The sequence below is a fragment of the Dasypus novemcinctus genome, chromosome 15 (genome assembly GCF_030445035.2).
Source record: "Dasypus novemcinctus isolate mDasNov1 chromosome 15, mDasNov1.1.hap2, whole genome shotgun sequence".
NCBI classification, from domain to species: Eukaryota; Metazoa; Chordata; class Mammalia; order Cingulata; family Dasypodidae; genus Dasypus; species Dasypus novemcinctus.
This window is the reverse complement of record NC_080687.1, coordinates 48,566,187-48,580,731: the sequence shown is the minus strand read 5'-3', so window position 1 is coordinate 48,580,731 and position 14,545 is coordinate 48,566,187. Positions and strand designations below refer to the sequence as shown.

Sequence of the window (14,545 nt, the reverse complement as noted above, 5' to 3'; positions counted from 1 at the left end):
TTGCAGCCTGATTTGAGGCAGAATATTTATGCCTCTGAAGTGAAAATCGCAGACAGATTTTACTGACACGCAAGAATAACTGTGTTTTTGAAAAAGCACTGTTTGAAGACCACAAAGTAAAGAAAATGCGGCAGAGAGTGAAATGTCTTCTGAAAATGAGAAGACAGCCACCAAATGGCAGCAATCTACGTAAAGCAATAAACCATATACGTGAAAAGTCAGGTGACTGCTAGCTTGACCTCTTTCAGAAACAGCATAATGCATCTCTAAGATATGTTCGACGTTTACCCTTTACTCGTAATGCTAAAAGCATGCAGGCCTTCAAATTCAGCTTATTGAGGTCAGTGTGCCATGAAGTAACTAGGGACGTTAAATTGATCATGTCTTGACAACTGACAGTTGCTCTTGTTAAATCTTGACTAATTTTCATGGACCCTTGAACATAGTTGCCGAATCTTTTATTTTTCATTTGGAATAACCGAGTGAATGAATGAGTCTTGTCATATTGGGTTAATACTCATCCGTCAAGCATCAATGGAATACTAGCAGACAATGTGTATTTTAAAAAGATAAAATTGACTGTAATTACTTTCGACACATTAGTGTTATGGGTAGAGAAACATACAAAAGAATAGATAATTGCACTAAGCCAGGATAAAAAGTTATAGTTCCCTATCATTACTTCTTTTGGAAATTCCACCACAAGAAGAGCTTTTTAAATATTGATCCTGTCGTGCACACGCGCGAGAAGGGCGCAACTCCAGGTCTCTTCTGGAATGGTCAGAGCTGCAGCTGCCGCTGGAGGTGTGGGCGGAACCGCTTGAATATCCATGGTTCATTTTCTCTGCCTAGCGAGAGTTTTGATTTATGTGGATAGCCTCCCATCAGAAGAAATTCAGCAGGGGGCTCAGGTTACTGATACGTCTCTGGAAAGTATAAAGAGAATCCTAGGTTTACCCACTGAGTCTCGCATACAGGAATCAAAACTATCACTATGATGGATGAACACGAACAACTAACTACACTGCGTTGAGGAAGGTATGGACCAAATAAAGACGTGAGCAAGCAGAGACTTTAACAGAACTCAGCAAGTCCTGTGGCCTTTGTGTCTGCTCATGGAATAGGACGAAGACCTTTAGTCTGGTAAGGCTTTTAAGGGAAATGGAGACAACTCAACTAAGTAATGTAGTATCTAAGCAGCCGGGCTGGCGGATAGACGGTCAGCCGCAGCAAACAGCCACGCGAGCTGCCCCTAGAGGACACATTAAACATAAAACTAATGATGCCAGAGAAGATGCAGTGGAGGAGAGTCACACTCAGGTGGACAGTATCCTGGGAAATCTAAAAACATGGCCCTGGACATGGGCAATGAGATTGGCGCTCAAAATCGACAAAAACAACGAATCACAGAAAAGGCTGACATCATGAAATTGACATTGCCAATGCCAGAGCAAAGAAACTCATTAGCAGCTAAAGTTACTTCATCATTTATTCACTTCCCTACCTCCTCCTTCAAAGTCACTAACCATTTCACAGTTTGAAATTTTAGTCCCACAGTCTTGTAATGGGGAGAGAATGTGGAAGTAGGGCCAGAACACCCACCCTACTTTTTCAATTTCCCTTTTTCTCCTGAAGACAGACTGAGCTGCTCCCTTCTGGCATTTTCTTTCTCAGTTCAACCCCTTAGATTGTTTTTCCTTTGTAAATATAGTGTTGTTTTTATCCTCATTTACTTCAGAAGGTTCTCTTGCTTTCAAGATTTAGAAGCATTGCCAAAGACAGCCATGAAGAAAGGGTGGAGGCAGGCAGAGCTAAGGGGTTGTTAACACAGTAAAAACCTGCAGGCCTGGAAGCAAAATTTGCATAGTCATAGGAAAAGTCTAGTTGGGTTTAATTTTTAATTCAAGTTGCAGCTATTGCCAATTTAGGCTAATGCTTGGTTTTGTAGCTTTTATAGGTAGTATTTTTGTTGTACATCACAACTTTGCAACCTCTGCTCCAAAATGAGGAAAATAATGAGTTTTCTTAAAGTGAGCTTAGTTTCTGAACTCTTAGTGATTAATGTATGTACATAGATTCATTGATCTCATTTCATATTGCATCTTTCAGGGACACTTTGTATAAATGAATGGCTTTTTATTTTCATAATAGTAGTCATATCATGTTCCTATTACAGGTCGACACCCTCACTAGACTTTGAAGAAAAAAATATGTAAATATGTATGTATAATATGAAAGTTTCTCTCTTGAGCTAGACTTATATATTTTTTGGAATAGTTTGACACAGTATATCAAGTGAATTCAGATTTACCTCAATGCCAAGAATTATGTTTTGATAGGAAAAAGGAAAGTTACTTTTATCTTAGGTAGAAAAATAATTAGATTGCTTTGAGTTTAAACTTGTTTTTAACTTTTCTTTTTAAGCTAGAATTTATTCTGTTTAACAAAAAGTGGTTTGGGAAATCATGCCTTCGGTGTACTTATTGATGATTACAGTGTCATTCTCTTAGCCTTATATATTGAACTACATCCAGATCACATTTATTTAGATCCTGACAAAAATATGATTGATATTTGTCACCTTTGTTTAAAAACCAGTATCCGCACACTTCATAGCCATTAATGTGTGCTGGTTTGACCAATGACCACTGCTTGATCCTTAATTAAATTTTGTAACTAACCAATGGGATTGTTCTTTCAAGTAGTTAATATGTTCCTATGACTATTATTTTTGGGGCAAAAATGTTACCAGCTCTTTATTTAAATATTTCAACAGTGCCTGCGTTTGAATAAAGCAAAAGTCCGTAAGTCAAAAAACACTACAGTGGAAAACTGCCTTAACACCTTTCCAATTTTTATTGAAAATATTAACAGGGCTTTTCTTTGTGGTTTCTCATGGGGCTCATTTTAACCATTACTAGTCTTTTATTCACTTGGGCTTAAATACGCTAGTGAATGAAAGGATAATGTTTATGAGTAAGAACTATAACCCACCTCCTGGAGAAGAAACGGTTAATATGGGAACTTTCAAAAGCTGAAGCGGAAAATGTTTTTAAAAGTAAGACTCAGATTCTCTGTAATAGAAATGTTCCATGCCCAAACAAATAATTTGGTCCTTAAGATTAAACGATTAACTTAAAACAAATATATATATATATATATATATGTATATGTATATATGTATATATTTGAACCAGTAAATACCACTTCAATTTATTTCATTTTCATCATTCAAGTAATTATATTACACTTTTTCTTTAATGGTTATCATAATACCTTACACAATTCCTAGCATTTCTTATTGCCAAAACCATATTACATTTAAACACTAAAAAGAGTTTCTTACTATCTTTCTGAATTTCCTACCCATGCTTTATTTGAATTCACCTTTGCTACAAAGTAGGTAATCTTGACTACTTCTGCTATTAAAACCATTAAAGAAAACACTGTTTTTATTTATTTATTTGAATCCCATTATTTATCTTAGGAATCATGGTTCCTTGGTAAATGTTACTTTTCCTCCTTTTAGCCATAAAGAATTCAAGTTACTTGGAATATATGTTTGGAGACTTAAAAATGATTAATGAAAAGAGAAACTATGATAGAAATTATGACCTGGATACCATGTTCATTTAACTATTTTATGGGAATCAACTAATCCCCTAGATGAAATCAATTAATTTAAGGCACTAAAATAAAAGTGCTAATCTCCTCTTTTCTTTCTCCTTCACCTACTAAGTGAGTTGAAATAATTAGTTGATTTCAGATACAGGAATAACCTGCAACCAAGTACAAGTTCACTAATTGATGAATCAGGCTTAATAAAAATGATTCGGGGAGCAGGTGTACCTTAGGGGTTGAGTGACTGCTTCACATGTACTGCTTCGTGGGTGTAATCCCCAATATCTCCTGAAAACAAAACAAAACAAAAACTAAAGAAGAATGATTCACTAACTTTTTAAAAACCTAAGCTATTCTGACTAAAGAGATTTTCTAAATTCTTTGGAATATGTTTGTAGTTTCAGATATGTCTCTACTGGAACCACATGATACCAAAATTCATAATGATTAAAATTTAAATAAACTTGATGATTTTTCTTTAATAATAGAAGTTGAATAGTTCAAAATATATTAACACAATTAACATAATTTTAGAAATAGCTTCTATCTATGTATTTGGTATCATAGAAATGAACTTGATGTAAAAACTAATCAATATCAAAATTTTAACTAAACTCTTAAAATTAACAAATTTTTGAGCATTATTGATTTACCAGGAACTGTACTAACCTATTGTTCTTTTTGATAGTTTGTACTGAAAATTATGTTTTTCAAGCAAGTCAAACTAAAATATTCTTGTGAGTATAATTAGAAAACTTATTTTCTTTAGCCAAAAAAAAATTTCCCCTAACTCCCCCTGAAAATACTATACATTAATGCACTTGATAGCAATGGAACTCAGTAGATTAAAGTAGAGTGATATTGATATTAATTGAATTTGTATATTTATTAACATTTGTCTATACCCAAGGCCTTACTTCCTTTTGATTTCGACAATTTCTTTTTATGAGATAAAAGAAAATCTGTCATAAAGTTAACTTCCACATCTAAATTGCAGGTATTGGTCTCTGAAAAATAATATTCTTTAAGTAAGAAATTTACTTATAGTTATAAAGCAGATTTGTGGAAAGTCCACAATAAGGAAATTCATTATAATACAGCAACAGTAAGACGCAGGTTTAGTCAAAATGAAATAAAATATGTTGCATTTTACTTATTTTGGCATGTCTATATAGAATACATGCCTTCCTATGTAGTGAAACCAGAAGAAAGAAACAGAAAAAAATTAGCCAAAACAAAATTCTCTATTTACAAGCACCTCAATTCCAAATTTTATGCAGATTTTTGCTTGAAATGTTCAGATTTTATTTTAATACACAGCATTTGATAGTCATGATGTAAGTTGGAAATATTTATTTAAATTAACTTGTTTTCTAAATATGTACCACATACCTAATATAAGTTAGGCATTATAAACATAGCCATGAAGAATTCTACCATTTTCTCTATTCTCCTAGTGTATACAGCCATAGTTTTGAAGGGTAGTGTACATGTGAATATAAATGCTTTGGCGATTTCTGCATGTATGAGCTATCTTAATTCTAGCAGTAATTGATTCCCATTTTGCATCCCTTTGCAGAGGGGAAATGAGGTATGGAGAAGTAAATTTCTCATGGTCATCTAATAAGTGTGAAGTTAGGATTTAGAAATGATCCATTTTGCCTCCAAATTTGATCTTTGTCCTAATCCACGCAACATAAAACATAAAAATATGAAGAAGGATAAAGCTGTAAGAAAACTGTGTGGTCTCTTACTGAAATAGAAAGTGAGTTTGTGAGAACACAAATAAAGAAAGATACATCTAAGTCAGGGTTTGGAAGAGGTATCATGGAAGAAGTGGTATCCTCAAATATTTGAAAAAAAGTTTAGGTTTTGAGAGGAGAAAGTGGGACTCATTTGATGTGAAGCACCAGCCAAGGAATAGATGCCAGAAAACCCAGGGACAGATCTGAGATAGGAAGTAGTACTGTTTATGTGATCATTGCTATTGATTTGGTGATGTTATTAACAGAATGTTCAAGAAAATCAATGTATTTTTTAAAAATTAAGAACCTTAAAGCAATGTTGGAGTATTTCTGGACAATGTGGAATAATTGGAGTTTTGAACAGAGTTCTGATATAATTAAAATTTTCTTTCGTAAAAATAACCCATTGTAGAAAAGGGTAGGCTGGTTGAAAAAGGGAGCTAGAGAAAAAAAAGACTGTTCGAGTAGGAATTTCAGTAATTTATAGGGGAGAGCTCATGAGAGCTTGAACATAGACAGTTACAGTGGGAAAGGCAATCGGGAAATAATTTTTGATGGAATTATTAAATATATTGGACGAAAGAGAGAAATTAGCCAAATATGTATGAATTTTCATGACAATTTTGACATCAGGGGCCTGAAATGTTTTTGAAATATGTTTCTGTGTTTCCAGTTTGTGATGTCAGTAATATTCCACTCATCACTTCTGTTTGCTGATTAGTTTTTAAATATCCTTTGCATCTTTCTTGGTGTGTGTAATTCTACCAAAGATAGAAAATGAATAGTGGTGAATATTTTTGCCTGTAGTTTTTGTGGTTTTATATAATTAACTATAAACTGAAATATTTTATTACAGTGAATTGCAAATGAGCACAGTGGGCTTTTTAAAAATACTTCTTGGATATGCTTGTAGTCTTAACAGTTGGTAAAAACAATAACTGATCTTTGTATGCATTTTCATATGGTAAAGAAAAGCAAATGAAAAATAAGTATTTTCCAATGAATGGAAAATACACTTAAACTTTTCAATGTAAAGAGTGCTTTATATAAACCATTGTGTTTACCTGCATACAGGTACATGTGTCCTTATAGAAAATATGCATTTTATTTTCATACACAGAATAATTTACTTAATTACTTAAATCTCCCAATATTCTGTGAATCCCTTACTATGTTGAATGAATTGTACATTTTAGTAGTTTGGGATTTGTATACGAATTTTTTGATTTCTATGTCCTTAATCCTTTTTTTTTTTTTGAGACTTCAATAATTTTTTTCTCTTAACCTCTTTTAGTTTATCTAGAAATTAATTAAAAGTGTTCAAACTTTAAGATATCAATTGAAGAAACAAATGTTATAATCAAGTACAATAAGAAGAAAGAAAATAGTTGTATGCAGTCTTGTCTCTCTAGGTGGAAGGTTCTGGAGCTGCACAAACTGTAATTAAAGTGATATCCATATATTGTGCTCACCTATAGTTTTGGTTGTCGAGGCTATTTAAAGCAGATACCATGAAATGTGTTATCTTTAAAAACAGGAATTCATTAGCTTACAAACTTATAGTTTTGCAGCTAAGAAAAATGTCCAAATGAAAGAATCATCAAGGCAATTCTTTCTTTCTAAAGACTGGCTGCCACCAATTCTTACCTTCTCTGCCACATGGCAGTATATGCTGCACTCTCTCTTTTCTTCTGGGTTTCATTAATTTCTTCTTCTTGCTTCCCTGGCTTTCTCTCTCTCTCTCTCTCTAGTCATCCTCTTTATAAAGGACTCCAGTGAGAGGACTAAGACCCACTCTGAATGAGGTGGGTCACACTTGAACTGAAGTAGCCTCCTCAAAATTTCCTACATACAAAGTGTCCACATCCACAGGAAGGATTAACTTTAAGAACATGCTTTCCTGGGTTATGTATAATTTCAAACAACCACATTCCACCCTCTGAATTCCCAAAAGACATATTCTAGCCACACACAAGATATACTCATTCCGTTCCAATATTCTGTAATCCTTAAGTCATTTTAGTCAATACTAAGTGCAAAGAGTCATCAAAATTGGCTATATATGTGGTCTGTCTTGAGACACAATTCCTCTCTGACTGTGAATCTGTGAAACCTAGAGAGCAAGTTATCTACTTAAAATATACAAAGGAGGACAGGCATAGGATACACATTTCCATTTCAGAAGGGAGAAATTAGAAGGAAAACAGGGGCTCAAGCCTCAAACAATTTCAAAACCCTGTAGGGAATACTCCACTAGATTTCAAGTTCTGAGAGCAATCTATGGAACAATGCTTTGTCCTCTTGGCTTGATGGAGCAGCAAGTCCACACTTTCCAAGTGCTTCTTCAATGGCCTTACTCTCCCTGAGTACTAGGTTGGAAGGTTCCAGCATTGTCAAGCATCAGGTTGGCAGCCAGGCTCTAGGCCCCACCTTCATCAAGTATTGAGGTGGCAGTTAGACTCTAGGCTCTTCCATCATCAAACATTGGCATCTGAGAAAACTGGCCTGGTAACACTCTTCCTGAACAATAGGGCAGAATTCTGACCTTCTCTAAGTGCTGGGGCATACTACCTTTTTCACACATATGGATGGACTTGCTCTCTGGACCCAAGAGATGTTTTTGGTCCAGACTTCAGCTTCCATGGTTTTGCCTTTGAAGTCATTTTTCCCTCAATCTGTCCCTTTTCTATCCCTTTTAGTCTAGGCTGACAGTACTTCCTTTCATACAAATTTTGCAAAGTACTTATTGGTTTTTCACATAGTACTCAATGGTCTAAACCATCAGACAAAAGAACTTCCAACAACTCCTTTCTAGATAACTGCATTTCTAATCCTGACTTGCACTAAAATGCCTGATGAATCTCATGCGGATCACTATTCTCTGGGAAATCACTTTCTAGAAGCTCAGAATTTTTCAAACCATCCATATCTGGTTTCTTTTTGTCCAGGAGTTCAGGTCTCAACTTTTCCCTTTCCACTCAGATTTTACTAAAACCAAATGGAGAAACAATGCTGCATTTTCCACTTTGGTTTAGAAATCTGCACAGCTAAAAATCCATGTTTGCCACTTTCAAATTCTGCCTTCCATCTGACATCAGAACTTAAGTGTCACTTTCCAGTTTGCATTGATACACACATCATTTCTTCTAAGATCTAACTGGAAGCACCTGTAGCACCCATATTTCTACCACCAGTCTCTTCAAAACAATCTAGGTCTTTTCTATCAAGCACCTCACAATTTTCCAGCCTCTACCCATTACCCAATTTCAAAGGTGTTTCCACATTTTCGGTATTTGTAATAGCAGCACCCAACTCTTTTGGTACTGAAATATGTTATAGTTTCCTAGGCTTCTTAAAGCAGATACCATTAAATGTGTAGGCCTTAACAATTAGGATTTGTTAGCTTACAAACTTACAGTTTTTAGAATGGGAAAAATTGTCTAAACGAAGGCATTATTAAGGCATGCGTTCTTCCCAAAGTCTGGCTGCCAGTGATTCTTAGCTCCTCTGCCACATAGCAATGCACACGTAGCAAATGCTGGTCTATCCTTTCTCTCTTGGGTTTCATTGGTTTTAGCTTCTTGCTTCCCTCGCTTTCTTTCTCTCTGTATTCATCCTCTTTATTAAGGACAACAGTGGGAGGATTAAGACCCATCCTGAATGAGATGGGTCACATCTTAACTGAAGTAACCGCCTCAAAAGCTCCTATTTAACAATGGGTCCACAGCCACAGAAGTGAACTAACTTTTAAAACATGTTTTTCTGGGGTACATAAAGTTTTCAAACCATCATACCCACCAATCTCTATGTTGAAAGATGTTATGCAAAAATAGACATTATATGGCAAGATATTTCCCTTTATTTCATCTTACTTGCAAATGACAGAACGAAAGAAGAGTATCAGGATAACTTTTAGAATACCGTATTATAAAATAAATTTACCATATCTTGTAGAAAAGTAATCTAATATGCTTTGAGTATTTTCCACATGCCAGATAACTAACTAGATGCTTTGCAAAAACGTTTTTTTAATGCTTGCAAAAAATGACAAGAAAAGTATCTCTTCTTATCCTTAATTTGAAAAAGAGGAAACTGAGCCTTAAAGAAGTTAAGCTACCAGATCCTTAGGGTCATAATGCAAAATCAAGTTTGTTTGGTCCCCTTCCAATAATGATTCTACTATTTCATATAACACACAATGAGAGAATTTATTTTTCTATGCATTATGAAGCAACCTAACATAATATGCATAGGATAGCAATTTTCAGGCTTAAATTTGTGAATTTAAATAAATTGGGAATAATTCTGACACCTTGGTAAACATAGTTGAATCTTTCTCTTCTGTTTTGGAAATCCCAAACTTATCTTGCAGTATCTAACATATAATAGTCTCTCAATAAATATTAACTAAATAAATAATTGAAGTAGTCATTCTAATTTTATAAATTTTTTATAAACATTGATAACAATAATGAAGTAATTATAGTTATAACAATGATATTGTTATAATAAATTTAGTTTACCTATAGTTTTGTGTTAATAAATAAATGTAATTATAACAGAAAAGTAGAATAACAACTCTAACTACACATATTTTCATGGAATTACAGTTATAGATTTTTAATAGTACCAATATCCTAAATACTTTATAGCTTAAGTAATTTTGACTGTTATAAAGACATTCTGATCTCTAAAACCCATGAATATAATAACTTATATGGTAAAAGGTACTTTGCAGGTGTGATTAAGTTAAAGATCTTAAGATGGGAGCTCATCTGGGTCTGTCCTAAATATAATCATCAGAGATCTTATAAGAGGGAGGCAAGAAGTTCAAAGGAGAAATAAGGCAATATTTGAGAGCAGCAGTGATGTGGCCAGGAGCCAAGTGGTGTGGTCATAAAAGGAGTGCCAGCAGTGTCTAGAAGCGGGAAGAGGTAAGGAACAGATTGACCCATGGTGCTTCCAAAAGGAATCATTCCTGCCAACATCCTGGCATAATAAGCCCACTCAGACTCATTTCAGGCTTCTGACCTCAAGAAGTGTAAGAAATAAATTCATGTTTAAACCACTAAGTTTGTGGTATTTTTGGAGCAGCCATTGGAAATGAATACACTTTGCAAATATGATTTAACTTCTAATTCCTTTCTGATTTTAAATTAGATATTCTGATTAAGTTAATTAAAAATTCAATTGTTTTCTTATCCTAAAATATAGTAGACTAGGTTGTAGAACTAGATCAAATTGTAATAAATAATATGTATTATATTTAATCAATGTTATTGTCAAAAACAAATTATGCTACTGAAAGTAACAGTTCTAAAGTTTTGAGGTAACTTAAATGAAAATATTATTGGAATATAGTTAGGTATGCAGTGAATTAAATAATTGAATTTTAATGTAAGTGTTCCAAGAAGTACCCTTCTAAATGCAGACCAGATGTCTAATTTTTTTGCTTGGAAGTCTTTAAGAATATATGCTTTGAAGAGAGCATAAAAATTGGTGGAAGTTCAAGATAGTTTCATTAGAACAATTATTTTTTGACAAAATGGAATGTTTTGAAGAAAGATAAATTAACATGTGGATTTGTGTACTTTGTGTAATAATTTATTTAAAATCCTTTATTATAATATTTCTAAAAACTGTTTCAGGATTGAGTCACTTTGGGAGTGGAATATTCTTTTCCAAAATCCAAACTTACAATAAAGAATAGCAGTTGTTTGGACATATGGTAATAGGCAAGTTTTCGTAGAGTTGACAGGGGCATTGATTGCACAGTATCTATAGGAAAAATTATTGAATGAAATCTTCAAATAGGAAGACCTTGTTAAATAATGAAACACTAAAATCAATAGGTTAAAGTGAAAATTTTTAAAATGTGTGAATAGAGTAAATTGTTTGTAACAACATTAAGGTGAGTAACAGGCAATACAGAAAGCATTAGGGATATTATAAATTTAAATGCACTATTTATAATAACTGAGTCATTAATAAAATCTATTTGAGGTACGTAAGAGTGAAGAATTTATTTATTCTCTGAGGACATATGTTCATTCTAAAAGGAAAAAGGTGACAAAAATGTAAAACATAATTATAAGTAAAAGGAATCAATGGCTTTTTTGGTTATTTTTATAATTTTTGAAATTAGAAACATTGTAGGTTTACAGAAAAATCATGTTTAGAAAAATACAGTGCCTCCATATACCATGACCCAATTACTAACATTTTGCATTGGTGTGGTACATTTGTTATAATTCATAAAAGAGCATTTTTATAATTGTGCTATTAACTAAATACATTGTTCACAATTGGGTTCATTGTATTGTACAGTCTATATTTTATCATTTAATTTTATTCACATAACATATATAGGTCTTAAAATTTTCTCTTTTAACCACATTCACATATATAATTCATTACCACCACAATGTTATGCTATCGTTATCACCATTCATTTCTAAAACTTTGTAATCAACTCAAACAGAAATCTGTGCAAATTAAATAAGAACAATCAATTTTCTACCATCAACCCAGTCCCTGGTAACTTATATTTTATATTCTACCTCTATTAGTTTGCTCATTCTAATTATTTCATTTCAGTGAGTTCATACACTATTTGTTCTTTTGTGTCTGGCTCATTTCACTCAACATAATATCTTCATGGTCATCCATGGTTTATTTTTAAGTGTAAAGACTGGTTGAAAGTACCAAAAAGACTCACCAAAAATAAAATGAATTAATATAATAAAATCTACAAATAGTGAATTATTTTTATGTATACATATAAAAAGAAAATCATAAAAGAAAATGCCCAAGTGTTTCTTAAGACATACACATATCCTAAGAATCTATGTAGTTATATAATATATGTAGAATCTATATAGTTACATAATACATAATGTAGTATATTATCATGGTGTATGATAATATATTATCATGATGTATGATATATAATATATCATTAACTTCTTATTTGTGTATTGTAAATATATTTGTATATCACATGGTAGTACTAAGAGTTATTTAGATATGTCTTCTCTTTTCATGACAAACCCAAATGATTAACACAGATAGTTGCTTTTGAAAAGGTTACATGGCAAAATATCTATTATCAATTATCTTATAAAACTAAGTGTTATTAAAAATTGAGAGGATTAAAAAAAGAAGAAAATTGAAAAGGTGGTAACAGTGATGCTTTTTGACAAGCCACTCAATCATCTTTATTTCTCCTGCGGGATCATATTAAAAGTAAGATCTCCAAAACCAAGAAGAGTGAGTCATAATAGATAAAAGCTTTGTTAATTAAGTTATTGTTAATAAAGTTGTTGTTAAAAAGTTGTCCATTGACACCTTCTTCATACAATTGCCACAAATGGTTGATATTATTAAGAGGCATGAAAGCAGCAATTTAGGAATTGAACATCAGTTCTACTCTTTAGTGCAACATAAATATACATTAGCAATAAAGCATTTTTGAATTTTTAATTCATGAAGTATATTCATAAAATTTGCTATACAATAGACCAATAATAACCCTCCAATTCAATCTGAGGGACATTAGAGTGAATAATTTATTTTAGTCTATGAGGAAAATTAGCAAACTCAAATATGTAATACATATCTGTAAGTGGATATTAAATTTCTGTTTCCCAAAAATAAAAATCTAAGAATGTTTAAAACACATTCAGTATTCATTCAACAAATATTTACATTCCACTTAAATTGTATTAAATTCCCTATTAGGTATGGGAGCTCAGGAATTAACAAGTGAATTCAGAAATTTATAAATAACTGAAAACATAGTTTCTGCTTCAAGGATCACAATCTAGTGAAACTATTAGAGTATATTAATATAGCAATATAGTTCACAGTAATAATATATTGATGTTCACATTCCTCTTGTTTATTGAACAACATTGAGTTTTTATAAAATTTCACACAGATAAATTGAAAAACATTTAAATCAATTTTGAATGTAGGTACTAATTTAGTTAATAATTGTTGAATATTTGTCAAGTGCCAAACACCATGCTAAGTATACTGCACACACACTGTAGAGTTGTAGATATTAAATAAGAGAAGACCCAATAACAAAAAGAGCTATTATTATCCTCATTTTACCAAACAGCTCTTTTTCTTATTTTGGAGACAGTAATTTTCTCAAGTTCACAAAGAAATTAATTGGCATAGCCAATGCTAAAATCCACATCTGCCTGCCCTCAAATGGTCTTCATTTAAATGTTATATAACATTGACCTCTATTTTTATTTTTCACCATATTGCCTACGTAAGTATTTTAAATTGTTACTTTTCTGAAACAAATTTCAATTTTATATAGTTGAAGGCAATGGAATTGTAAGGATTCTTCCAAAAATATTTCTTACCCAAGTGGATATATATTTATACCTCTTTTCCCTTTCTCATCAGTGTTCTCCTTGTGATAAAGAGCATATATTGGAGGTAATCTGCATAATGTTATATTAAGGTTAATTATTCTATATATGGCTACTGGACAGTGGAAAGTTAACTACTCTAGAGATCAAATTCAAAATTTTAATTATATAAACATCATAATCTAAGCTACAGGAACTTTTAAAATATAATAATTCACTATTCATGAAGTTACAAAGAATTGCCTTCCAAAGCTGGCCTAATCTGATTTTGTTTTGATTAATTAGAAAATTTGTGTACTTTAGGATACTCAAAAAGTTACCTGATCACTGTAGCATCACTGTAGCATCAAGTGTGTGGCACACAGATATAAAGCATCATCATCCATGGGCTGTCACCTTCCATATACCACCATCTTATATTTATTGATGTATTTAAATGATGAAAAGAAACATTTTGAGAATTTTAATAAATTCTGCAGCATATTTATATATCAAGGAAACTTTAGTACATTTTCAAAGTTCTTAAAATCAGGTTCTGAACTCTTTTAAAATAAGTATATATAAATAGAGAATATCAGTATGCTAAAATGTAAAATAAAAAGTCAGATATATAAACAATTTCAATATTCATGACAAAATTAAATGTTCAATTTAATTGCTTTATATTTCATGGGGATTTTAATAATCATTATATTGCTTATTATGTGTCTGTGTTGCATAAAGCCATCATAAGGACAGCTATGTGAATTTATCCGGTTCCTTTCGATGAAAATAATCCAACTTGTTAGA

The 14,545-nt window shown here is 32.3% G+C and overlaps 1 pseudogene; it reads left to right on the top strand.

The window, feature by feature from the left end:
- The first annotated feature begins 830 nt into the window (after nucleotides 1-830).
- Nucleotides 831-1,474, top strand: LOC101411247 (synaptosomal-associated protein 23 pseudogene; annotated as a pseudogene).
- The last annotated feature ends 13,071 nt before the right edge of the window (nucleotides 1,475-14,545 follow it).